Source organism: Ovis aries, chromosome 2 (assembly GCF_016772045.2).
Source record: "Ovis aries strain OAR_USU_Benz2616 breed Rambouillet chromosome 2, ARS-UI_Ramb_v3.0, whole genome shotgun sequence".
NCBI classification, from domain to species: domain Eukaryota; kingdom Metazoa; phylum Chordata; class Mammalia; order Artiodactyla; family Bovidae; genus Ovis; species Ovis aries.
The window spans coordinates 193,897,524-193,924,038 of NC_056055.1; the positions used below are offsets into that span (position 1 = coordinate 193,897,524).

Below are 26,515 nucleotides of genomic sequence, written 5' to 3' on the forward strand. Positions count from 1 at the left end.
ATAGACTGAATTTATGTGTTCATAATATCCCTTTTTGCATGTCTATATTTTCTAACTCTTTTTGTATTGAGTAACTTTGCTTTTATACCAAAAGAAAGCTAATGAAAAACTTTAATAAAGCATGGAAGAAAACATAAAATTCTGTTTTAATGAATTCCCCTAGAAAAGGATATTAAATTGTTTTAACCAATCTACTTTTGTCAGCCATTTAGGCTATTCCACTGTTATTGAACAATTCTTTTTTTCAACTTTTCAGTATGGTAGGAAACAAAGAGCATAAATAATTGGCAACAAGAGCAACACCCAAAGAAACCATTTTAACAACCAGACAGTATGCTATGATTTTACTAAAATCTGAAATTACATTGGAATTTTACCATAAAAAACATTTTATCTTTCCAGATGTTGACTTTCCAGGCAATTGTCACAAAGCTAAACTGAATGAAGACATCTAGTGGCTATTGTCCCCATGTTCATAGCACTTTGCCTTTTGTACACATTGGAATCTGGAAAGGGGAGTCAGAGACAGGCTTAGGAATCAGTCTCCTGGATGGTTGGTAACCAAAGGTGACTTGGAGAAGAGAATCATGAGTTTAAGTTTTTCATAAGAACTCTTTATTTGTTTATTTATTTTTTTGGGTGCCACATCACCATTCTTAAGACCATGCACAGTCTGAGGCTGTGATTTCAGGGATTTTTTTGTTTTGTTTTGCCTCTAGTATCCCCACTAGTATCTACTTGTTCTAGGATAGTTTTACAGCATTTATTTTAAAATAAAAATACAGGAATTTCCCTGGCTGTTGAATGGTTAAGCCTCCATGCTTCCACTGCAGGGAGCTTGGGTTTGATTCCTAGTTAGGGAACTAAGATACCATATGCCAAACAATGTGATCAAAAAATTAAAAATTAAAAAAAAAAGTCTGCATAGACCAAGCGAATCTGTGGATTTGAAAACAGCCCTAAAATCTATGGTTTTCCTCCTAACTATGCAGCTAACTTCCTGAGAGCGCTGTGATAAATCATTGATGACTTTGCTCCTTAGTTTCCCCATCCATCTATTCATCCATCCTTCTGACAGATAATCATTAAGCACCATGACCCTGTGGAAAGAAAAATCAGTAGAACCTGATTCCCTTGTCAAGATACTTGGAATTTAGGGGAAAAGACAAGCAAAAAATCAAAGATTATAATTCAGTGTGGCAAGTGTGATATTGAAAGTGTGCAAAGAGTGCTAAAAGAGCAATGAGAAAGAACATCAAGTCACACTTAGAGATGTAGAGGGGAGCTCCAGACCACTGTGAAGAAAAGATGATGCCTTCATGGAAAGTTGAACTCTATTAAATGGGAGAGATTCACTAGCTGATCTAAAAGAAATGTCTTACATCTATACTCCTATGTTAATTGAAGAAATGCTCATGTGAGCTCCCCATGAAGAAGCTTTGCAGAGCTTCAAGAAAGAAACAAAAGATATACATGAATTTGCCTAGTTTATCCATGGCCGCCTATACCCTAAAGAGTGGTCTAGGTCTTAATCTCTTTTTCCTAATGTGCCCCAAGAAGAAAATATTCATCTGTTGGATCTTCCTGTCATTTGGTGTATTTATAAGTAGTCATTTGAAGGGTATCTGACCTTCATAAAAGCAATCACCTCTATAGCCCCTGTCCAACAGGTCTGTCCTCCAAACATTTCCTTGTGGTAAACTGTGTAGCCTTTTTCTCTAGGTTAATCCAAGTGCTATAATATGGACAGAGAAGCAACCCCCAAACTTTGTTTCCATTTATGGGCACACATAGCCCCAATATTAGTTTTCTGCTAAATATCTCTGGTTACCATTTTAAATTTTTTTAATTAAATTATAAATGCTTTATAAATATTGTATTAGTTCCTGCTGTACAATGAAGTGAATCAGCCGTATATATACATATATTCCTTCCCTTTTGGACCTCCCTCTGCCCTCTTTGATCCCACCCATCTAGGTCATCCCAGAGCACCGAGCTGAGCTTCCTATGCTTTACAGCAGGTTCCACTAGCTATCCATTTTACATATGGTGGTGTATATGTCAATCCTAATCTCCCAATACATCATACCTCCCTTTTCTGAAAATTATCTGCTCCAAATCTGAACTAATTTTAGACACAGTTGCAAATCTAAAAAAACTTTTAAAAAATCATAAGCAAATCATTTCAGTTCCTAGCATACACTGTTGGTTCCTTTCCCAAAGTCTACTTTTCCCTCTTCTTTTTCCTAAGGGAATTCCAGTTTGGCCCAGGGTAGATGCTATTTAGCCCAAATCAATCCTGAGGATTCTACCCCCTTCGTTAGTGGTTGGTTTAGGAAAGGGAAATCACCTGGAGTGGAGGGGCGGGGGAGTTCAGGAAAAGGTTTCCTTCTCCTAAGAGAGAGACACAGGAGGAGGTGCTCTCTTTCCTTCTGGAACACTGCTGGGTCCAGATGTGCCTCTAGAACCACTGTGACCATATTGCCTCCAACGGGAGGATAAAGCCAGGCATGGACAAAGGCAGAGCTAGAAGAATCACCCGGGAGTGAAACAGCCTGAAGTATCCTGCCTGGACTCCATCTTCCTTGGGCTGTCTTAGTTCTAGGAAACAATAAACAGCCTTGCTGTTTGAGCCATGATGAGTCAAGGTTTTCAATTATTTGCAGCCAAAACACCCTAACTAGTAGCCAAGTACACACCAAAGTTTGTGCACTCTGTTTATAGAGCATTATGTCAGGCGTTTAGTTCTAGGAAACAGGCTTATCCAATTTCCCAGTTCATGGCCGATTAGAAACAACAGCACGTGCAGAAAGAAAGACTGTTAGAGACAGGCGGCCAGAGAGAGAGGGAAGAGAGGCAAAGGAAGAAACAAGAACTGAGGCTGAAACAGTAGGGGCTTATTTAATGTTGGAACAAACAAGTCCACCCACCTCCATAGCCTTTGTGGGTATCAGAGTGCATCTCCATGACTAATCCATAATGAAGGCCACATATCATCAATGGAAGTTTGCTTTCTGTTTAGTGTATTCTGTTTTAGAAGGGGATCAAGGCTGATTAATATTTAAAAAATATTTCTTTGTAAACAAGGAAAAGGTTTCCTTTGTAAACAAGGAAAAATGATTAAAGGGATAAGATTATCTGAAAAAGACACACAGATAACAACTCTCTCCCTTCCAATAAATGAGTGCTCTACATATATGCAAATAGAATCTGTTAGTTTGCTTCATTAAAAGAAAAGGGAGGGGGGGAAATAAAGTAGTATTTTGATTGCTACACTGAGAGGCTCATTTCAGTTTTGATCCCCACGTGGAGCCCCAGCAGAGCAGAAGCAAAGCTGACGGATGAGGATGTGGTGCTGCTCTTCTGCAAGTTTCTCTATTTTGGTTGAATGGCTCGGCAAGCCTGGCTAAGCTGTTTCCTCAGAAGCCTGCCTGTAGGAAGTAAATAAGCTGCTTGACTCTTCTCCTAGAGGGGGTTGAACAATTGTAATTAAAATGTAAATAATTCTCAGGGCCAACAGCTTGTAGACAAAAATATCTGGAAAGATCATAACCGAAACTGCACGCAAAACAGGTCCTCAAGTCTTTGTCTACACAAATGCTATGCCCACCAGTTGCTTCAGTCACCTTGGTGAGAAATCATGCTAACCGAGTCATTTGCAAGCATGAAGAGGAAACCAGCTGGTTGCTGTACACTGCTGACGCCAGGGACTCAAGTTGAGGGAAGCTTGTTTATCAAGTTCCCAGCGCGTGGACAACTCAGAACACAAGTGTTACAATGAATTCAGGGCCTTTCTGCAATCAGCTGGTGCATTTGCGGGCCCACACACCTTCACTCTCTGATTGGAAGAGCTGCTCCTGGCCCCACAGATGTAGGCTCAGCCCAGACCCCCACAAGCCTGCCCACTGCTGAGGCTGGAGGTGTAAGATGAGCTGTCTGCACAGGTCTCCACCCACCCTTTGGTTTTAAAACCCTCCTTCTTTTGAAGAGTTTCCTAAAACTTAAAAAAAATGCAAAGGCTCAGTGGTAAAGAATCTGCCTGCTAAGGCAGGAGATGCGGGTTCAAACCCTGGGTCGGAAGATGCCTTGGAAGAGGAAATGGCAACTCACTCCAGTATTCTTGCCTGGGAAGTCCCATGGACAAAGGAGCCTGGTGGACTACAGTCTATGAAGTCACAAAAGAGTCGGACACGACTTAGCAACTAAACAACAAAACGTTAATAAAATGGAAGAAAACCTAACATCTTTCTATCTAATTACTAACAAATCTTCATGTGCCTTACATAAATAACAAATGATTTATTAACATGAATATGAGAAAAACAATTAAAGAATTTTATTAAGAATGAAGCTTAAGATTATTTCAGTTAATGGTTTTCAATGGCATTTTTTTCCCCTTCACACCAGTATATTACCATCCATACTGAGAATGTTAGTGGTAAGCTGTGGTTGTTAGCCAATATTTTGGTATTTCCTATATGCTCTGCATTCATTGTTTCATTCTGTTATCACGATAGCATGTGTACAATTATTAAACCCATTTCATGGATGAAGAATATGAAACTTTGAGATGTAATTGGCCTGGACACATTGACGAAATGGTTGGATTACCAAACAGGTCCATTCCAACACTGAAGTCCTAACCACTACATAGTTACTGACAATAGTTGTACTGAAGGTTTCCAAGATTTTCTAGTTTTTTATTTAAAAGGACCTAAGAATGTCTCACTTGCATTCTAATATGTTGCTTTGAGGCAGGGATAAGGCTAGAATCATGGCTAATGTGTGGAAAATAGTGAGAAGCTATGTATGCTCATGAAATCTCTTGTACATTTGTCACAGGGAGAAAAGACTGAGACCTAATTTTAGAGTTTCTTTTACAGGGAATTCTAATTTTTGAAACTGAGTTTAGTCCAACATTACAGTACTCTCCAATTCAAGGTTCTAAATACTCTTCCTTCTAGTTTTTTCATTCTGAAATGCTTGCTTGATTTTTAAGTTTCATTAAAAGAACCTGATTTTAAAGTTTTTTTACACTCTACATTCATTCATATTTTAGACTTATTCTTTCAAATAGTCATTATTTACTGCCTTCATAATGTCTAAACAATTCCAAGCCTGCAGAAAAAGGTATGGCACTAGTGGCTTGTTTCACAGGCTTTCTTGGAAGGTCCCACTTTCTTCCTTGATTACCTGGTTTGGGTTCACAAGATAGACAGGGTTTCATCTTGGTGATCTCCAAGTGGCTTCTACTTAAACTGCCCTTGGGATATATAGGCTAGTTCAGGTATCTGTATTTTAGTGTACTGCTTTTCAATATTAAGTGCATATATATATACACACACATGTATTATATACCATTTCCTTCTCCAGGGGATCTTCCTGACCCAGGGATCAAACCCGGATCTCCCACATTGCAGGCAGACGCTTTACCATCTGAGATACCAGGGAATCCCATATATATAGATATATACATATCATAGTTAAGTTAAACGATAATTTATATATATGTATGATTGAACCCGGGTCTCCCGCATTGCAGGCAGACGCTTTAACCTCTGAGCTAGCAGGGAAGCCCCGTGTATATATGCATGCTTATTCACTCTGTTGTGTCCAGATCTTTGCAGCTCTTTGGACTACAACCTGCCAAGCTCCTCTGTCCATGGATTTTTCAGTCAAGAATACTGGAGTGGGTTGCCATTTCCTCCTCCAGGGGATCTTCTCCACGCAGGGATCAAATCCACATCTCCTGTGTCCCCTGCATTACAAGAGGATTCTTTACCTGCTGAGCTATTGGAGAAGTCCTTATGTATATATACATATGTGCATAGACATATGCATATGTGTTACAAATACATGCTTGCTGTTCCAGTAGTATATGCTCACTGGAATAAAGTATTAAATAACAAGAAGCATATGAAGTTGAAGTGAAAAACTTAGATATTTTACTGCTAAAGATAAACCTTTTATGAAGTTTAGGGCTTTACCTTCCATGTTTTGGAGTTAACTACCTTGTGAAAATTCCCAACTCTCCACCACTTTGGTGGCAAATTCTTTTCCCTTCATTTTTTAAACTGACCCTATTCTACTTAATTTGAGCCTCTTGATGAAAGTGAAAGAAGAAAGTTAAAAAGTTGGCTTAAAACTCAACATTCAAAAAACAAAGATCATGGCATCAGGTCCCATCACTTCATGTCAAATAGATGGGGAAACAATGGAAACTGTGAGAGACTTTATTTTGGGGGGCTCCAAAATCACTGCAGGTGGTGACTGCAGCCATGAAATTAAAAGATGCTTGCTCCTTGGAAGAAAAGCTATGATCAACCTAGACAGCATAGTAAAAAGCAGAGACATTTCTTTGCCAACAAAGGTCAATATATTCAAAGCTATGGTTTTTCCAGTAGTCATGTATGGATGTGAGAGTTAGACTATAAAGAAAGCTGAGCGCCAAAGAATCGATGCTTTTGACCTGTGGTGTTGGAGAAGACTCTTGAGAATCTGTTGGACTGCAAGGAGATCAAACCAGTCAATCCTAAAGGAAATCAGTTCTGAATGTTCATTGGAATGACTGATACTGAAGCTGAAACTCCAATACTTTGACCACCTGATGCGAAGAACTGACTCATTGGAAATGACCCTGATGCTGGGAAAGATTGAGGGCAGGAGGAGAAGGGTATGACAGAGGATGAGATGGTTGGATGACATCACTGACTCAATGGACATGAGTTGAGCAAGCTCCGAGAGTTGGTGATGAACAGGGAAGGCTGGCGTGCTGCTGTCCACGGGGTTGCAAAGAACCAGACATAAGCGACTGAACTGACTGACTGATTTTACTCAATTTGATCTCACTTCCAGCAGTTTCTCCTCTGGGTGGCGCCCTGTCCAGGAAGGGAGCTGCTGTCCTCAAATCTACTACTTTGTGGATCTCCTTGTCTAAGATTCTCCAGACCCCCAGTTGCTCCTCTGCATCCATCTGCACAGACATTGTCTGTGGTTTACTGTCACCAGCTTTTACTTCATGGTCTATGTACGCACCTTGCACACAGTGCGATAGCATATATTGTTCATGGGTTTTGGGTATTGTTGTATTTTAGTCATTTGTTTTTATGCAGAAATACAGAAAGATTAAAAACCCATGGTGCTACTACTTCCATCTTCCCAGAATCTCCCTCTACTCTCAGATTTTCTATTTTATAACAAGTTAAACTAGCTACAGAGAAAGATCAATGCATCTTTAATGGGACCCAGTCTTAGACATGATGTTCTACATAGGATATGTTTGTCAACTTTAGCTCACATCAGCACACCTTGGAAGCTATAAAAGTGCCTGATGCCAGGGTCCCATTCCCGAAACTTAATTGGTCTGGGATGGTTTGCTCCCCAGGTGATTCCAGTGCAGAGCCAAGTTTGACAACCAGTAATAGTAAGAAATAAGAAAAACAATTTTCAAAGCCCAGCAAGGTCTTTATTGCATGTGGTTCAGGCTAGGCTGGCCCATACTCTAGCCACTGGAGTAGTCAAGTTACCCAGGTGTAGCCAATCATGGTGCTCTATTCCTGTCCAGGGGAAAGACACATGACCCAAGGTGAACCAGTGAAAAAAATTTCCCACGATATTTGCTTGAGTTGTCATAAAAGAAGTACTTTCTTTTCCTGGAAATTATAAATTGCAAGATTACTGAAACCTTGAACTTTCTGAGGCTATCATTACTCCAAATGAGGAAAATCTGCCTGAGACTCAAGCATAGAGAGGAAAGCACTGTTGAGAGATGGAAAGAGTAGACAGAATCTTGGTAATGGTATTGATGTAGTTTTTAGGGGTCCAAAATATAATGCCCCTCTTTGCCTAAATTCAGGATAAATTGAGAGATAGATGCAGAGGTTAGGTAAATGGAGATGAAATAATTTTGTTCCTGAGAAGCTGACTGAGGTCATGGCTTTGTATTGCTGCCCAAAAGAATATTCTAACACTCTGCTCCTTAGTTAATCTGATTTACAACCAGTCACTGGCAAGGCTGAGATCTTTAGACTTTGTCCTCCATTGCAAGTTGCATAAGGTAGGAGGGCAGACTGGAAGATGGACTCTCTGACCAGAGAAATTGAAGGGTACTGGGAGAGCAGAACCATGTCCACATGCGAGATCCTTTCCCCAGTTCCTCAGCTGAATAACTCTCAAGGGCCATGGCCCATGGTGTGGTGACCTGAGTTTCTGCTAAATTTTGGCCCCTACTTGCTCCTACTACATCAATGCACCTTCAGACCCCGATCATTCCTCCTACTCTCAGGAGAAATGAATGAATAGAATGAGAATACTGGAGTTCTTCTCATGCTTGTTCATCCTGAGCGAGTCACAACTGCTTGAGTTCCTGGATTCTGCTACGTATAAAGCCACTTGCACTCCTGAATTTCCTGACTGTGGTCAAACAAATTCTCTTTCTTTAAGTCAGCTTGACATAGGTCTTTGTCATTTAGAAACGAAGTTTTGATGAATATGTCACCTAATTTTCTTATGTTTAATAAAATCAGTTTCAAGAAATATGTAATGAGTGGCTGTAGGGAAATACCATTTTTTCTAGTGCCACCAATGGGCCTTCTTTGAGGGCATACATATTAGGTTTGGTATTGGATTTGTATATGATTGTGCTTTTGGAATTTTTGTAACATGGCCTTATCGATAGACTTTCCAAGTTCCCATCACTATTCCTTCATCCTTTGCCTTCCGGTCTGGGGTGATGAGTTTCAGTATTACTGGTCCGAGCATACTGCACCATTTAGAGTTCTTACCTGCCTACACCTTTTGTAAACAGTCCTTTATTTAGCCTCCTGGAGTTATTCCACTTGTTCTTTGACTGTCACCTTTCCCCATTGGCCTCCAGCCTGATAGTAGATCAGTTATTATGTTACTGTGACACAGACATACCTTCACAGGCACTACAAGTTCCGCAGAAGAGCTGACATAGTCACTTTTATATTCAGTTACTATACAAAGGTCAAAACCTTTGAATGTTTCACCTAAGAGAAACTTTTTTCCCACCCCACCCACTCCCCCGTCTGGCAAATAAGGATAATATTTGTCTATCTACTGAAGAAAAATGAGTTTTTCAAAAGAAATATTCCCCTCCTTTTTTCCATGATCAGATTATCAAGAATAAAACAGACAAAAATCCAGATAGGAAAAGTATGCTCATCTCAGAATTCTCCAAGTGGTGAGAAGACATTTAAAAATTCACTTAGTTAATTTAAATTGTAAATATTGGTTTAAAGTATCACATTAAAAAAAAGAACTTAAGAATAAAGTGTTTTTTTGTGGGGGAGGGATAATGTGCTGTGGCTTTTTATGTAGTATTCTCAGATGAGTGAATTATTTCTTTCTAGCTTTTCTCCTCTCTTTTCTCTTTAACCAAGGAAGAAAGAATCAAAAATGTTTTTTCTAATCTTCGTTTTTTCTCATTTCCTATCTACTAACTTCATTTATTATTGAAAGAGCACTATACATAATTAAAATTACTTTTTGAATGGGTATTTTAAATGGTATTGAAGTGTTACTAAAGTTCTTTTAGCTACACAGTATAAACAAGTCAATATCTTTCACCACATTTCAAAATAACCAATGAGAAAACATAAGGGAGAAAAGACATATCCTATGCACAACAGTATGAAAGAGCATAAAATATTTATAAGTAGCTTTAACAAGAAATGTGCATGACCTATATGAAGACAATTATATAATTTTATTGAGTGTATAAAGAAGATGAATAATAATAATAAAAGTTAACATTTCTCTGTACTTTGTGCTAGGCTCTATTTCCCTGTGTCACCGTCTTATCTGTGAAGCACTGCGAAACACTGCAGTAGCCAGCACATTCCTGAGCCTGACTCAGTTTCCTTAACTTCTCTGTGCTGCAGTTTCTCCACCTGAAAAACCAGGAGAGGTACAATATGTATCTCATACAAATGTAATAAGATTTAAATGTCACTGCAAATAAGGTGCTCAGAATGGTCCCTGGCAAATAGCAAGCAATTGTTATGTATTAGTTATTCTCACCACTTCTGAAAACAATCTCATGACATAAGTCCCATCCTTATAATCAGTTGTTGTTGTTGTTTAGTTGCTGAATCACATCAGACTCTTTTGCAACGCTATGGACTGTAACCCGTCAGCCACCACTGTCTGTGGGATTTCCCAGGCAAGAATACTGGAGTTGCCATTTCTTCCTCCAGCGAATCTTCCTGATCCAGGGATTGAATGCACATCTCCTGTTTTCTCCTGCATTGGCAGGTGGATTCTTTACCATTGAGCCACCCAGGAACTGATTATCAGGGAGGCAAGGAGCTTGTCTAATGTCATCCAGTAAGTAAATGACTGGGATTCCTATGCTGGCTTGTCCAACTCAAGAGCTAGAACTCTGTACTTATATGTTTGTGTTTCTAGATGAGAAGGCAGTGGTATTTGATACTTTGTAGAGTAATTCTAGAGTTCATCTGAAAAAATTAACATAGAGTATTTTAAAAATAAAGAAGCAATGGGAGATTAGTCATAAATAATTGCATCAAAATTATAAATAGTTCTATGTTAAAATCAAAGATAATTAGGGTGATGGACCTGTTCTCTATCTTCATGGTAGCAGTAGTTACACAACAATGTGCTTAGTTGCTCAGTCATGTCCAGCTCTTTGCAACCCCGTGGACTGTAGTCCACCAGGCTCCTCTGTCCATGGGGATCCTCGAGGCAAGAATACTGGAATGGGTTGCTATACCCTCCTCCAGGGGATCTTCCCAACCCAGGGACTGAACACAGGTCTCCTGCATTGCAGGCGGATTCTTTACCATCTGAGACACCAGGGAAGCCCTTCCCAGCAATAATCCTAGCTAAAACTCTTCAAATTTACACTTACAAGGGGTGAATTTTATGTTTGAGAATTTTCTGCAAAAAAACTTGGGGAAAAAAGAAGCTGCTGCTGCTGCTGCTGCTAAGTCGCTTCAGTCGTGTCCGACTCTGTGCGACCCCATAAACAGCAGCCCACCAGGCTCCCCCATCCCTGGGATTCTCCAGGCAAGAACACTGGAGTGGGTTGCCATTTCCTTCTCCAATGCATGAAAGTGAAAAGTGAAAGTGAAGTCGCTCAGTCATGTCCGACTCTTGGCGATCCCATGGACTGCAGCCTACCAGGCTCCTCCGTCCATGGGATTTTCCAGGCAAGAGTACTGGAGTGGAGTGCCATTGCTTTCTCCGAAAAAAGAAGCTAACCATAGTTAAAAAGATAAGCAATCAAGTAGGGGAGAAATTTACGTAAATATAACAGAGTTAATAAGCTTGCTATAGCACCCACCAAAGCTAGTCAATCATATATCCTGTGATACAGCAATTCCAGTCCTGTGTATAAATCCATAAGTGTGTGATTATATCTGCCAAAAGATATGTAAACAATGTTTATAGCAGCCTTCTTTGTAATAGTCCCAAACTGCAAACAACCCAAATTTCTATCAACAATAGGATGAGTAAATGAATTGTGGTATATCCGTACAGTAAAATAATAACATAGCAATGAAAAGAAATAAATGATATATGCAACATGAATGAATCTCCCAAACACAATGGTGAATGAAAGAAGCCTGATATAAGATTACATACAGGATGTTTCCATTTGAAACATGTATAATACAGGGTAAACTTATTTATGATGACAGAGATTAGAATATTTGGGAGTGGTGACTACTGACTGGGAGTAGGTATGGAGGAGTTCTGGGTGCTAAAAGTATTCTATATCCTTATCCACCCAAATGTTCACAGCAGCACTATTTAAACAGCTAAGATATGGAAGAAACCCAAGTTTCTATCAACAGATGAATCAATAAAGAAGATGTGGAGTGTGTATGTGTGATAAAATACTACTCAGACATTAAAAAGAAGGAAATTTTGCCATTTACAGCAATATGGATGGACTTGGAGGGTATAATGCTTAGTGAAATAAATCATACAGAGGAAGACAAATATGTTATAACATATAACATGGAATCTAAAAAAATAAAACTAGTAAATATTAAAAACAAAACAAACTCACAGATAGTGGTTCTCAGTGGAGAGAGGAAAGGGGGGAGAGACAAGATAGGGGTAGTGGTTTAAGAGACACAAACTACTGTGTTTAAATAAGCTATAAGGATATATTGTAGAGCACAGAGAATATAGTCTATATTTTATAATAACTATAAATGGATTATAACCTTTAAAAATTGTGATTCACTGTGATTCCCTTCTCCTCCCACCTTCAGTCTCCAAGCATCAGGATCTTTTCCAATGAGTCAGTTCTTTGCATCAGGTGGCCAAAATATTGGAGTTTCAGCTTCAACATCAGTCTGTCCAATGACTATTCAGGACTGATTTCCTTTAGAATGGACTGGTTGGATCTCCTCGCAGTCTAAGGGACTCTCAAGAGTCTTCTCCAACACCACAGGTCAAAAGCATCAATTCTTTGGCGCTCAGTTTTCTTTATATTCCAACTCTCACATCCATACATGACCACTGGAAAAACCACAGCCTTGACTAGACGGACCTTTGTTGGCAAAGTAATGTCTCTGTTTTTCAATATGCTGTCTAGGTTGGTCATAGCTTTTCTTCCAAGGAGCAAGTATCTTTTAACTTCATGGCTGCAGTCACCATCTGCAGTGATTCTGGAGTCCCCCCAAAATAAAGTTTCTCACTGTTTCTATTGTTTCCCCATCTATTTGCCATGAAGTGATGGGATCAGATACCATGATCTTAGTTTTCTGAATGTTGAGTTTTAAGCAAACTTTTTCAGTCTCCTCTTTCAGTTTCATCAAGAGGCCCTATAGTTCCTCTTCACTTTGTGCCATAAGGGTGGTGTCATCTGCATATCTGAGGTTATTGATATTTCTGGCAGCAATCTTGATTCCAGCTTGTGCTTCATCCAGCCCAGCGTTTTGCATGATGTACTCTGCATTTAAGTTAAATAAGCAGGGTGACAATATACAGCCTTGATGTACTCCTTTCCTGATTTGGAACCAGTCTGTTATTTCATGTCCAGTTCTAACTGTTGCTTCCTGCCCTGTATACAGATTTCTCAAGAGGCAGATCAGGTGGTCTGGTATATTCCCATTTCTTTAAGAATTTTGCACAGTTTGTTGCGATTCACACAGTCAAAGGCTTTGCTGCTGCTGCTACTGCTGCTAAGTCACTTCAATCGTGTCCGACTCTGTGCAACCCCATAGACGGCAGCCCACCAGGCTCCCCCGTCCCTGGGAGTCTCCAGGCAAGAACACTGGAGTGGGTTGCCATTTCCTTTTCCAATGCATGAAAGTGAAAAGTGAAAGTGAAGTCGCTCAGTCGTGTCCGACTCCAAGCGACCCCATGGACTGCAGCCTACCAGGCTCCTCTGTCCATGGGATTTTCCAGGCAAGAGTACTGGAGTGGGTTGCCATTCCTTCTCTATCAAAGGCTTTGGCATAGTCAATAAAGCAGAAGTAGATGTTTTTCTGGAACTCTTGTGCTTTTTTGATGATCCAACAGATGTTGGCAATTTGATCTCTGGTTCCTCTGCCTTTACTAAGTCCATCTTGAGCATTTGGAAGTTCATGGTTCATGTACTGTTGAAGCTTGGCTTGAAGAATTTTGAGCATTACCTTACTAGCGTGTGGAATGAGTGCAGTTATGCAGTAGTTTGAGCATTCTTTGGCATTTCCTTTCTTTGGGAGTTGTTGTACAACCTGAAACATAATATTATAAATCAACACATATCACACATATAGAACAAAAATGTTCTATATCGATCTGGATGGTGGTTACATGGGTGTGTACATAAGTAAAAATTCATTGGATTATACACTAAGGTTTGTTTACTTGTCTGTATGTAAACCACACCTCAAAAAACAAAAGGATCTAATCTGAATTAATGAAATGGTCAAAGGACTTGAGATCGCAAAAGAAGGAATCAACTGACTCTTATGACACATAAAGGCACATTCCATCTGAGTAAGCATAGAAATGCAAATGAAAGTTATTTTTAAGTTAAAATACCTATAGCTGAGCAAGATAGGAAGTTATGAGGAAGATGCTAAGATCAAGGTTCACATGCAAATGATTATCAAGGAAGTTCTTAAATAAGAAACCAGTTAGGGAGTGGAGGCCATAGAATAAGGAGAGGAACTCAGGTGTGTAAATGACATTGCATAGTTTATTCTGTCTCAAGTCACGTGATCTGGGCTTTCATACTCCTCCTCCTCTATCGGTCAGAAGTTGACTACCTGTTGCCCTGGGGAGACAGGGAAGAACATCAACTTCCTCCCATCCCATTCCCCATTTCTGGCTCCCAGTGCATCCTGCCTAGGAGGTTATTGTAGCTCAAGGACAGTTCTCTGTAGAAGGTCCAGAAGTTATGCTAAAGTTAATTGTGCAGAAGTTAGGACAGGGGGTGGGGGTGGGGGTGGGTAGGGGAGTGGACAGATACAACAAGGGAATCCAGGGAATCTAGGTGGAGTTTTGATGGTATCTGCAACAATTGTCTTGACATGATGTTAGGGGTTTAATAGCCTGAGGTATCATCTTGCATGAGATAGAAATGACCAATTATGATCAGTTAAGCAAGTAGATAAATACAGCCAGGAATGAATAAATCTTCTTTCCTCAAACTACTCTTTCCAATAAACTTCTTATACTTTTTATATAAAACAGTTGCTTTATTGCCAAGATTAGCCAAAGGGAAATATAGGTGATTTATAGGCAAACAGGTGAGGAGCTGATTTGTTCAGGAAACTTCAGATTCTATTGAAATCTTAGAATTTGACAAGTCATGTTTATGTGCCACTTGGGTTATAAAACTGTGTGTTTGTTTTCTCTGGCAGGTCTATTTGGTCAGCCTCCACTCCTGCCCTACCTTGTACAGTCATACATAGCCCCCTTCTTTGCTAGAATATGTTGCACTTAAGATATTTTACGTTAATGACATCCTGTAAGGCAGCAGGGCCAATTGTTTCCGAAATGAGCAAAGTGAAGTTAGACCCTTTCTTTCTCAAATTTAACAGCATATCACAGTCACTCATGAGAGTTATGTAAACTGTTGCTTGGCATGCCTGGAGGTGGAGAGTGATCCCTGTTTTTATAAAAACATCCCAAGGTGATCCTAAAGTACAGCCAGATGTGAGAACACTGAGATTAAGTGACCTTCCCAGGTTCCTGAGGAAAGTAAGAAAACACATCCAGGCCAATAATTTATTTCTTAATCATCCACCCACCTATTTACTGAGCATTTCAATTTATGACAAGCATTCTGCTAAATATTGCATCAGTGAAGACAGTTATAATCCCCTTGGCCTCATAAAAGATCATGATCTGGGGAAGGGCTTAGAGTATAAAGTAGGAGCAGTTGGGTATTATAGCACACAGTTCCCTGGAGGCCATTCAAAGTTGGGCAGACAAAGCCTGCAATGAACTTGGGAATGAGATAGACACTGAACTAAGAATTCCAAATATGATAAACCTTATAAATTAGAGCTTTAGTGTATTTAGGGAATAATAATGTCAATCATCTTCACCTATAGGTATATCTTTGGTCATTTGGGGGCACTGGCACTTTCCTGTGAAGACAATCAAAACTGCTAACTGGCTATATATTTATATCAATTGCTCTCTTTCATTAAAATATTACAGAAGCTACGGGTTGGCTGCTGCACAGAGGTGACCCTGACCATTTGATCTCAAATTCCACAAACCAGATTAAACTCCATATTGTGTTTTTTTGTTTTTCAGTTAACTAAGCCAAAGACAGTCCTATAGAGAACTTGCCAAGAGTCCAAAGAGATATACAATTCATCTTTTATTTCCCATCGTCTTCTAATGATTCAGTAGAGGACTAGAGGACTTTCTCAAAGATAAGACAGGTAAACAAATGGCACTTGGTGAAGTTGAACCACAGACTTTAAGGTTTTAAGTTCTTTAAACAAGTTTCCATCCATCTCACATGTATGGATGTGAGAGTTGGACCATAAAGAAGGCTGAGTGCCAAAGAATTGATGCTTTTGAACTTTGGTGTTAGAGAAGACTCTTGAGAGTCCCTTGGACTACAAGGAGGTCAAACCAGTCAATCCTAAAGAAAATCAATCCTGAATATCCATTGGAAGGACTAACGCTGAAGCTGAAGCTCCAATACTTTGGCCACCTGATGTGAAGAGTTGACTCATTGGAAAAGACCCTGATGCGTGGAAAGACTGAAGGGAAAGGAAGAGGGCAGCATAGGATGAGATGGTTGGATGGCATCACCAACTCAATGGACATGAGTTTGATTAAACTCCAGGAGCTGGTGAAGGACAGGAAAGCCTGGCATGCTGCAGTCCCTCAGGTCACAAAGAGTTGGCCATGACTGAGCGACTGAACAACAACAGGTAAGCATTCTCCCAAAGCAAGTGTGGGCCATTTGTCTGAATCCTGTAGCAGAGAACATGGTGAGGGCAATGGAATGGAATTCCTCTTGCATGAGGACTGGAGAATAAAGGCTTTTCCTGGATCAGGGCAGCTCCATGGAAAGTTCAGGGAAGAGATGAGGGGACTTGACTCTGGCATGCTTTCCTCTACACAGCAGCTGACAAGACATAAATTTGCCCCATAGAGTTGAGCTCTATTGGTGTTTAAAAATATAACCTATTTCTGCAGTGTATCCTTAGCATACATTTAGCAAGCCTCAAGATTATTTTAAAGAATGATTTAGTCTTCCTAACTCTATTCTTATAGACCTTTGCTGTTCTGATTGTCAAATTGTCTCTTTTTTTCATGCTGAATTCATCAAATTCTTCCTGACAATCATGTCAATTTCTTTAAATTCTTCTCGTTTTTCTTCCTTTTTGGTATTATTTATGATCTCATTTGGGGTGTGTGTGGGGTGGTACAGAGTTGGTTAAGATTTAAATTTCAAAGTGTTTCCCTAAAGACAGTATAAGATCAACAAAGCAAGTAATTAAACTGAGTAGGTGCTGACTGTGGATGAAGCGTATGCCAAGTTGTTAGCACAGCAAGTCATTAAGCAAAGTGACTGCTAAACTCAATAAAAGAAGATGTGCCTTGGATAAGCTAACCTGGGATAATATGATAAATGAGTGGACTGCATTAGGCAAACTTTCAACCAGTGAAAAGGTTAAAGACAAAAGATAATCTGGCACTAAACAACTTTTCAGAGTTGGAGAACTGGAGATCAGAAGATCTCAAAAGATCATCAGGTCCAAGCCCTGTTCTTACATATATGATTAACTGACTCCTCTGGGCTATATTGGTTTGATGGCATCACTGACTTGATGGACATGAGTTTGAGTAAGCTCCGGGAGTTGGTGATGGACAGGGAAGCCTGGCATGCTGCAGCCCGTGGGGTCGAAAAGAGTTGGACATGGCTGAGTGAACTGAACTGAACTGGGCTATGTTCCTGCCAACTCTAGTTTTCAAAGTTAATCAGAATATACAAGAAACTTATTTCTTAAAAATGGCTAATATTGTAAATGGTTCTTCCTTGTGTCCAGATGAAGGTTCTCCCTCATTTCAGATGTTTTCTTTGGTCAAATTTCTGGCCTCTTGAAGTAATTGCTTATCATATTTGTCATTAAAGGGATTAAACTTACAGACTCTAGAGTCAGGTTGTCTTGGGCCCACAGCTTCTCTGCCTCTTTCTTAAACTACCTGAGTTTCTTCATTAGAAAAATGAAAATGCTAACAATTAGCTATGAGGATTAAATGAAATAATGTTTTTAAAGTACTTGACTACTACTGGTATATGCAAAGTATTCAATAATAATGATAACTGTTATTAAATGCTTCTTATATTTGAAGATGGCAATTGAACCAATCCATTCATCTTCTAAGCATGAAAAAATTCAGTTTCCCTTTTGACAGCTTCAAAATTGCCTCACTTTTTTTTTCTGGACAATCAATCTGAGGCTATTTAACATCATGGTCGATTCCCCTATACCCTCAAAAAACTAAGAAATTTACTATATTGCATCATATGTTTTTATAATGGTGACTTTGAATCTTTAAAGGAAATATCATATGATATTCAGCACTTTGAAATTCTTAATTTGAAGGCGTCAAGCAAGATCCATATTACTTTTTCTTTTTTAAACCAATCCTTAAAAGAATCAGCCACATTCTGAAAAAAGTGATGAAAAGTAATAGACATGCTCTTTGCTCTTATAGTGCTCTGGCAGGAGAGGCAGATATTAATAAAGCAGTAATAAAGAATGAGGATGTAATTAATAAGTGAGATAAGTACTATAAAGATATGAAGCATGTTTCTGTGTGACTATATTAAATAGAAGCCTAACCGCACCAAGTTTCCCTGAGGAGGTTAACTCTAGAACCAAGACCAAAGCAGTCAGTAAGAGCCTGGAGCCAAGTGAAGGGGGCAGTTAGGCTATTTGAAGCAGCTGTGGGAGGGAGTTGCTTTGCTTGAAGGGGCCTGTGGTGAGGGTGGGTGGTGGGGAGAGGATGGGGGGAAAAATGAGGATCAGAAAGAAAGAAAGTGTGGCTGGGGTGCTGATAGCAAGGAGAGGAGTACCACTAGACAAGGCCGGAAGAGACAGGCCAGTTCCTGCAGGCCCTCTCAGGCCTTGCTAAGGATCGCTGTTCTTATCTACAGAGTAGTGGGAAGTCACTGAAGATTCTAAGCAGATTGTGTAGAACAAGATCTGACCTGCCTTTTGCAAAGGTGACTATGACTTCAGTGTGGGAAATGGACAGGAAAGGGGGCTGAAAATGTTGCAGGGAGATCAGTAAGGAGGCAACAGGAGAAGTGTGAGATGTACTGGTGATTTGAATGGGTGTTTTCACAGGACAGATGGGAAGAAATGGACTCATGTTATAAATATTTAATAGGCAGGACTTGTTGATAGTTACCATGGGGGCTGAGGAGGAAAAAAGAGTTAAAACGACTCCTGTGTTTCTGACATGAGTAACTGAAAGAATGAGGTACCACTTACTAAGATGATGAACGCTGTAAGAGAACCTAGTTTGGGTGTTAGATTATTATGAATTTTGCCTTAGACATGTTGAATTTTATATAATTAGAAGATTTCCAATGAGCATGGAATTCAAACAAAAGATGGGAAGTCCTGATGGACATTGAGTCTAGCTATTTTTATCTAACATAGCTCTTTGGTGGCTGTGTTTTTGTTTCCTGGGTTTAGCATCTGTCTTTCTAGAGTAGTTAGAACAAATCTTGCAAATTTTTCTGTAACTCATTGATAATGGCTTAGGATCTGGGTCAGTCCAGTTAAAGATGTCAGATTGAACATAAACATTTAAATCCCTTCCTTCTTTTGCCCAGTTAAGAAAACAACAGAATGATTTTTAACAAAACATAAATGTACAAGGACAAAGAGAATAGGATAGGAGACAGCAGCAATAAAATTAAAAAAAAAAACACTAGGAAGCAGAGAAACAAGTACTAACTGAATTAGGACTGTCAAGAAAGCTGAATCTTAAACTTAATGATAACCAATCCAATTTACAATATAGAGCCCTAAAAAATTGGAGTAACAGATACTTTAATAAGTGAGAATGAGAGTGGTGATTACACAGGGGATTTGGTGGAAAGTCTTTTTAAGAAGCTGGTAGATCAGATTCCTAATTCCCTCCTCCTATTCCTTGCAGGCAAGAGACTGATTCTTCTCATTCAGTACGAAACTGAAGGCTTATTCCCATGCCAAGAACTAACAGGGGTACTCTAGACTGAGATTACCAGGAAAGGAAGAGGACTACTATATTGGAGACTGGGGAATTAAGTGTAAATAATTAAACTGTGTGTTGAGACTTCCTCAATCTTCTTCCTCCACTTGGTTCCAAGAACACTGTTAGCCAGGCATGTTTTCCTGGCAAAAGGCTGGAAGAATCCTCTGGGTAATCTAATCAGCCTAAGAGAAAAAATATTGACATGGGTCCTGTATGTTGACCTATGTTACATCATCCTGTAGTAAATTCAATAGAGAATCCCCTTTCACATGCAGTACATCCTCTTTTCAGTGCCCTGTACTTAAAATAAAACTTGACAGCCAGTGATCACCATATATTTGAGGAATGCCTATTAATGCAAGCTACAGACCAAAACAAACAGAAGAAAGCAACTTGAAGGAAACAAACTCTGTCAATAGAAAATTTAGAAAATGAACTATCTTGTCTTCAGAGAGATAAGAGAAGATATGAAACAATAACAGGGTTGTCTATAAAAGGAACAGTCAATAAACTCAAAAGGAACTTAGATATTAAAAAATATGACATTAGAAATGAGAAATTCAATATAAGGGCTAAAAGATAAAGTTAAGGTATTCTCCCAAGAAGTAGAAAAGAAGAAAAGACTAACATACAGATAGTAGGAGAGAAAACATGAAAATTAAGGAGAAGTATAGGAGGTCCAATATCTAGTAATAGGGTTACTGAAAGAACCCCATGGGGACTGAGCCAGAACTGTGTTTGTGTGTCTCCTGTGGAGGTATGGGTCAGCTGTGGACTGCTGCAGGGGCAGGGGCTCTGGGTGCAGTAGACCTGGGTATGGCATAAGGCCTCTTGGAGGAGGTCATCATCAACCCCACCCTAGAGCCGCCAGAACTTACACAGGACAGGGGAAGTGACTCTTGGAGGACACAAACAAAAGCTTATTTGCACCAGGATCCAGGAGAAAGGAGCAGTGACCCCGCATGAGACTGACCCAGACTTGCCCATGAGAGTCCAGGAGTCTTCAGCAGAGGTGTGGGTCAGTGGTGGCCTACTGCAGGGTAGGGCACACTGTGTGCAGTAGTGCAAGAATGGGACCTTTTGAAGGAGGTCCCCATTATTTCCATTACCTCCACCGCAGTTTGGCCTCAGGTCAAACAACAGAGAGGGAGCACAGCCCTGCCCATCAACAGAAAATTGGATTAACGATTTACTGAGCATGGCCCCATCTACAGAACAAGACCATTTCCCCTTCAGTCATGCTCTGCCATCAGGAAGCTTCTATGAACCTCTCATCCTTCTCCATCAGCGGGCAGACAGAATGAAAATCACAATCACAGAAAACTGACCAATTTGATCACATGGACCACAGCCTTGTCTAACTCAATGAAACAATGAGCCATGCAGTGTAGGGCCACCCAAGATGGACAGGTCATGGTGGAGAGTTCTGACAAAACATGGTCCACTGGAGAAGGGAATGGCAAACCACTTCAGCATTCCTGCCTTGAGAACCCCATGAACAGTATGAAAAGGCAAAAAGATAGGATACTGACAGATGAACTCCCCAGGTCAGTAGGTGCCCAATATGCTACTGGAGATCACTGGAGAAATAACTCCAGAAAGAATGAAGAGATGGAGCCAAAGGTAAAACAGCACCCAGTTGTGGATGTGACTGGTGATGGAAGTAAAGTCTGATGTTGTAAAGAGCAATATTGCATAGGAACCTGGAATGTTAGGTCCATGAATCAGGGCAAATTGGAAGTGGTCAAACAGGAGATGGCAAGGGTGAACATCGACATTTTAGGAATCAGTGAACTAAAATGGACTGGAATAGGTGAATTTAACTCAGATGACAATTATATCTACTACTGTGGGCAAAAGTCCCTTAGAAGAAATGGAGTAGCCATCATAGTCAACAAAACAGTCGAAATGCAGTATTTGGATGTAATCTCAAAAACAACACAATGATCTATATTCGTTTCCAAAGCAAACCATTCAATGTCACGGTAATCCAAGTCTATGCCCGAAAGAGTAATACAGAAGAAACTGAAGTTGAACAGTCCTATGAAGACCTAAAAGACCTTCTAGAACTAACACCCAAAAGAGATGTTCTTTTCATGATAGGGGACTGGAATGCAAAAGTAGGAAGTCCAGAGATACGTGGAGTAACAGGCAAATTTGGCCTTAGAGCACAAAACGAAGGAGGTCAAAGGCTGACAGAGTTTTGCAAAGAGAATGCACTGGTCATAGCAAACTCCTCTTCCAACAACACAAGAGAAGACTCTACACATGGACATCACCAGATGGTCAATACCAAAATCAGATTGATCATATTCTTTGCAGCCAAAGATGGAAAAGCTCTATACAGTCAGCAAAAACAAGACCAGGAGCTGACTGTGGCTCAGGTCATGAACTCCTTATTGCCAAATTCAGACTTAAATTGAAGAAAGTAGGGAAAACCACTAGACCATTCAGGTATGACCTAAATAAAATCCCTTATGATTTTACAGTAGAAGTGAGAAATAGATTGAAGGCATTAGATCTGATAGACAGAGTGCCTGAAGAACTATGGGTGGAAGTTTGTGATACTATACAGGAGGCAGTGATCAAGACCATCCCCAAGAAAAAGAAATGCAAAAAGGCAAAGTGGCTGTCTGAGGAGGCCTTACAAATAGTTGAGAAAAGAAAAGATGCAAAAGGCAAAGGAGAAAAGGATAGATATACCCATTTGAATGCAGAGTTCCAAAGAATAGCAAGGAGAGATAAGAAAGTCTTCCTCAGTGATCAATGAAAAGAAATAGAGGAAAACAATAGGATAGGAAAGACTAGAGATCTCTTCTCTGGTGGCTCAGATGGTAAAGTGTCTGTCTACAATGCAGGAGACCTGAGTTTGATCCCTGGATCGGGAAGTTCCCTGGAGAAGGAAAAGGCAACCCACTCCAGTACTTTTGCCTAGAAAATCCCATGGATGGAAAAACCTGGTATCCATGGGGTCGCAAAGAGTCGGACATGACTGAGCGACTTCACTCACTCAGAGATCTCTTCAAGAAACTTAGAGATACATCTCCTGCAAAGATGTGCACAATAAAGGACAGAAATGGTATGGACCTAATAGAAGCAGAAATATTAAGAAGAGATGGCAAGAATACACAGAAGAATTATACAAAAAAGATCTTCATGACCCAGATAACCGTGATGGTGTGATCACTCACCTAGAGCAGGACATCCTGGAATGTGAAGTCAAGTGGGCCTTAGGAAGTGTCACTATGAACAAAGCTAGTGGAGGTGATGGAATTCCAGTGGAGCTACTTCAAATCCTAAAAGATGACGCTGTTAAAGTGCTTCATTCAATATGCCAGCAAATTTGGAATACTCAACAGTGGCCACAGGACTGGAAAAGATTAATTTTCATTCCAGTCCCAAAGAAAGGCAATGCCAAAGAATGCTCAAACTGCTGCTCAGTAGCACTCATCTCACACGCTAGCAAAGTAATGCTCAAAATTCTCTAAGCCAGGCTTCAACAGTATGTGAACTGTGAACTTTCAGATGTTCAAGCTGGATTTAGAAAAGGCAGAGGAACCAGAGGTCAAATTTCTAACATCTGATGGATCTTGGGAAAAGCAAGAGAGTTCCAGAAAAACATCTGCTTCTGCTTTATTGACTATGCCAAAGACTTTGACTGTATGGATCACAACAAACTATGGAAAATTCTTAAAGAGATGGAAATACTAAACGACCTGACCTGCCTCCTGAGAAATCTGTATGCAGGTCAAGAAGCAACAGCTAGAAGTGGACATGGAACAACAGACTGGTTTCAAATCGGGAAAGGAGTGTCAAGGCTGTATGCTGTAACCCTGCTTGTGTAAATTATATGCAGAGTACATCATGCAAAATGCTGGGCTGGATGAAGAACAAGCTGGAATCAAGATTGCCGGCAGAAATATCAATAAGCTCAGATATGCAGATGACACCACCCTTATGGCAGAAAGTGAAGAAGAACTAAAGGGCCTCTTGATGAAAGTGAAAGAGTGAAAAAGTTGGCTTAAGACTCAACATTCAGAAAACTAAGATCATGGCATCTGGTCCCATCACTTCCTGGCAAATAGATGGGGAAACAATGGAAACAGTGTCAGACTTTATTTTTGGGGGTTCCAAAATACTGTAAGTGGTGATTGCAGCCATGAAATTAAAAGATGTTTGCGCCTTAGAAGGAAAGTAATGACCAACCTAGACAGTATATTAAAAACCAGAGACATTGCTTTGCCAACAAAGGTCTGTCTATCAAAGCTGTGGTTTTTCAAGTAGTCATGTATGGATGCAAGGGTTGGACTATGAAGAAAGCTGAATGCCGAAGAATTGATGCTTTTGAACTGTGGTGTTGGAGAAGACTCTTGAGAGTCCCTTGGACTGCAAGGAGATCCAACCAGTTCATCCTAAAGGAAATCAGTTCTGAATCTTTTGGCCACCTGATGCAAAGAACTGAGTAATTTGAAAAGACCCTGATGCTGGGAAAGATTGAAGGCAGGAGGAGAAAGGGATGACAGAGGATGAGATGGTTGGGTGGCATCACTGACTCGATGGACCTGAGTTTGAGTTAGTTCTGGGAGTTGGTGATGGACAGGGTAGCCTGGTGTGCTGCAGGCCATGGGATCGCAACCAGTTGGATATGACTAAGTGACTGAATTGAACTGAAAAGAACAGAGGATAGTAAATCATAACAAAAATATTAATGTAAATATCCTACAATCCCAGTTTCCAAGGTGAAGAATCCATCAACTACCCATAACAATGGGTAAAAAAGATGCCCACCTGAAAATATCATGATAAATTTTCATTGACATAGGATGGCACCGATAATGTTGTCTAGCCCATAGAAGGAACACAATAAACTTGTACTGAGGAATAAACAAAAAATCCAAAACAAGAGGAACAAGGACATCTGACAGAGAATATTAGATGTAGTGAAAATCACAGTACGACTGTCTTAAGTCTGTTCAGGCCACCATGAGAAAATACCACAGACTAGGTGGTTTGTAAATAACAAATTTATATCTCACTGTTCTGGAGGCTGGAAAGTCCATGATGAAGGCACTGGGAGATTTGATATCTGGTGTGTGCCCACTTCCTGGTTCATAGAAGATGCCTTATTGGTCTAACCTTACATGCCAGAAGGGCTTCCCTGATAGCTCAGTTGGTACAGAATCTGCCTGCAATGCAGGAGACCCCAGTTCAGTTCCTGGGTTGGGAAGATCTGCTGGAGAAGGGATAGGCCACCCACTCCAGTATTCTTGGGCTTCCTTTGAGGCTCAGCTGGTAAAGAATCTTCCTGCAATGTGGGAGACGTGAGTTTGATCCCTGGGTTGGGAAGATTCCCTGGAGAAGGGAAAGGCTATCCACTTCAATATTCTGGTCTGGAGAATTCCATGGGCTGTATAGTTCATGGAGTGGCAAAGAGACATGACTGAGTGACTTTCACTTTCACTTTACATGGCAGAAGGGGCAAGGGAATCTCTCTGGGGTCTCTTTTATAAGGGCACTAATTCCAGTCATGAGGGCTCTACCCTCAAGACCTAACCACCATGGAACAGGCCTAATTCCAAATATTATCACATTGGGCATTAAATTTCAACAAATGAATTTTGGATAGCCACATTCAGGCCACAGCATGGGAGTGGGGGATGTGGGAGACAGAGGACTAAATCCTCATTTTCTAGGGTGGAATGACAATAAAGAATGTCTAAAATGTGAAGGCCACAAAGTAAGAATTCAAACATGTTATTTAGCAATACGGAGGCAAATTCCTTAAGAATCAGTTTTTTAGGTAGGGAATGACTCTAGACTGTGAGAAACAGGATAGGGAGGTAAGGACCAGGGACTGTTGTTTTCAGATAAACCTCAAAGAACTCTGATTCTTTAAATTATGTGTATGTATAACGTTAGTAAAAATAAAATATGAATTCGATAAATCAGACCCTGGAAGTGCCCAAGGGTCCAATTCCTAACATGTTAATTGCATGGTGTTGGGTAGGTTATTTCATTTCTTTGCCTGTCAGTTTCTTCATATGAAAATTGGGAATAGCAATGGTACCTATTCTGTAGGGCAGCTGAGATGATTAAATTAAATAAAGTCTATAAAACTTTATCTAGCACCATGCCTTGTCTACGTTCTGGCATTTGGAGGGTTCCTTTTGCTTTACTTCTTGCCAATCATCTTTATTTTATTCACTCAGTTTTTCCTTGGGTTATCATATTACTGTCACATTTCAGATCAGATTGGCTTCCCAGATGTTAAATCCACTTTATTTTACTTGGAATTCTGAGTGCTCTCAAACACATTGAATGATTATACCAGTATCTCGCTAAGTGCCAAAAGCATATCCTGTATCGTTACATGTACATGAGAAATTCTTCCACAATATCTGGCATGCATTTACCATGAGTTATGAGCAATCCATATTTTCTCATTTATTGTCTTTCTCCCCACCAGTACAGTGGACACATTCCCCTTCTATAAAATCAGGGGAATAATAGACATTTTAAAAACAACTCTTCTGTCATAAAATGTTTAATTTCATCTGTCTTTCTCATCTATTATGTGTGAATTTTACTAGTTTGACTCTGTGAGAGCCAAATTATTCCCAAGTTCCTACGGGCACCTCATTGTTCCTGTCCACCAAAGCAATATTCACAGCCTGTTCGGGGCATAAATTACTCTAGTGTGCCAATATAGAAACTGAGGTTCTCTGGCTTGTTTGAAAATCACCACCAGAAAGGAGCAGGTGAAGACTCCAGTTTAGGTTTTCTCATTCTAAGCTAA

At 40.0% G+C, this 26,515-nt stretch overlaps 1 protein-coding gene across 1 annotated transcript in view; it reads left to right on the forward strand.

Moving 5' to 3' along the window:
• Positions 1–26,515, forward strand: part of NABP1 (nucleic acid binding protein 1) — a 133,093-nt gene that overhangs the window by 46,392 nt on the left and 60,186 nt on the right. The window contains exon 3 of the mRNA XM_060410147.1: positions 15,760–16,391. The gene's annotated coding sequence lies outside the window, so the exon portion shown is untranslated. The remainder of the gene's footprint in view (positions 1–15,759; positions 16,392–26,515) is intronic.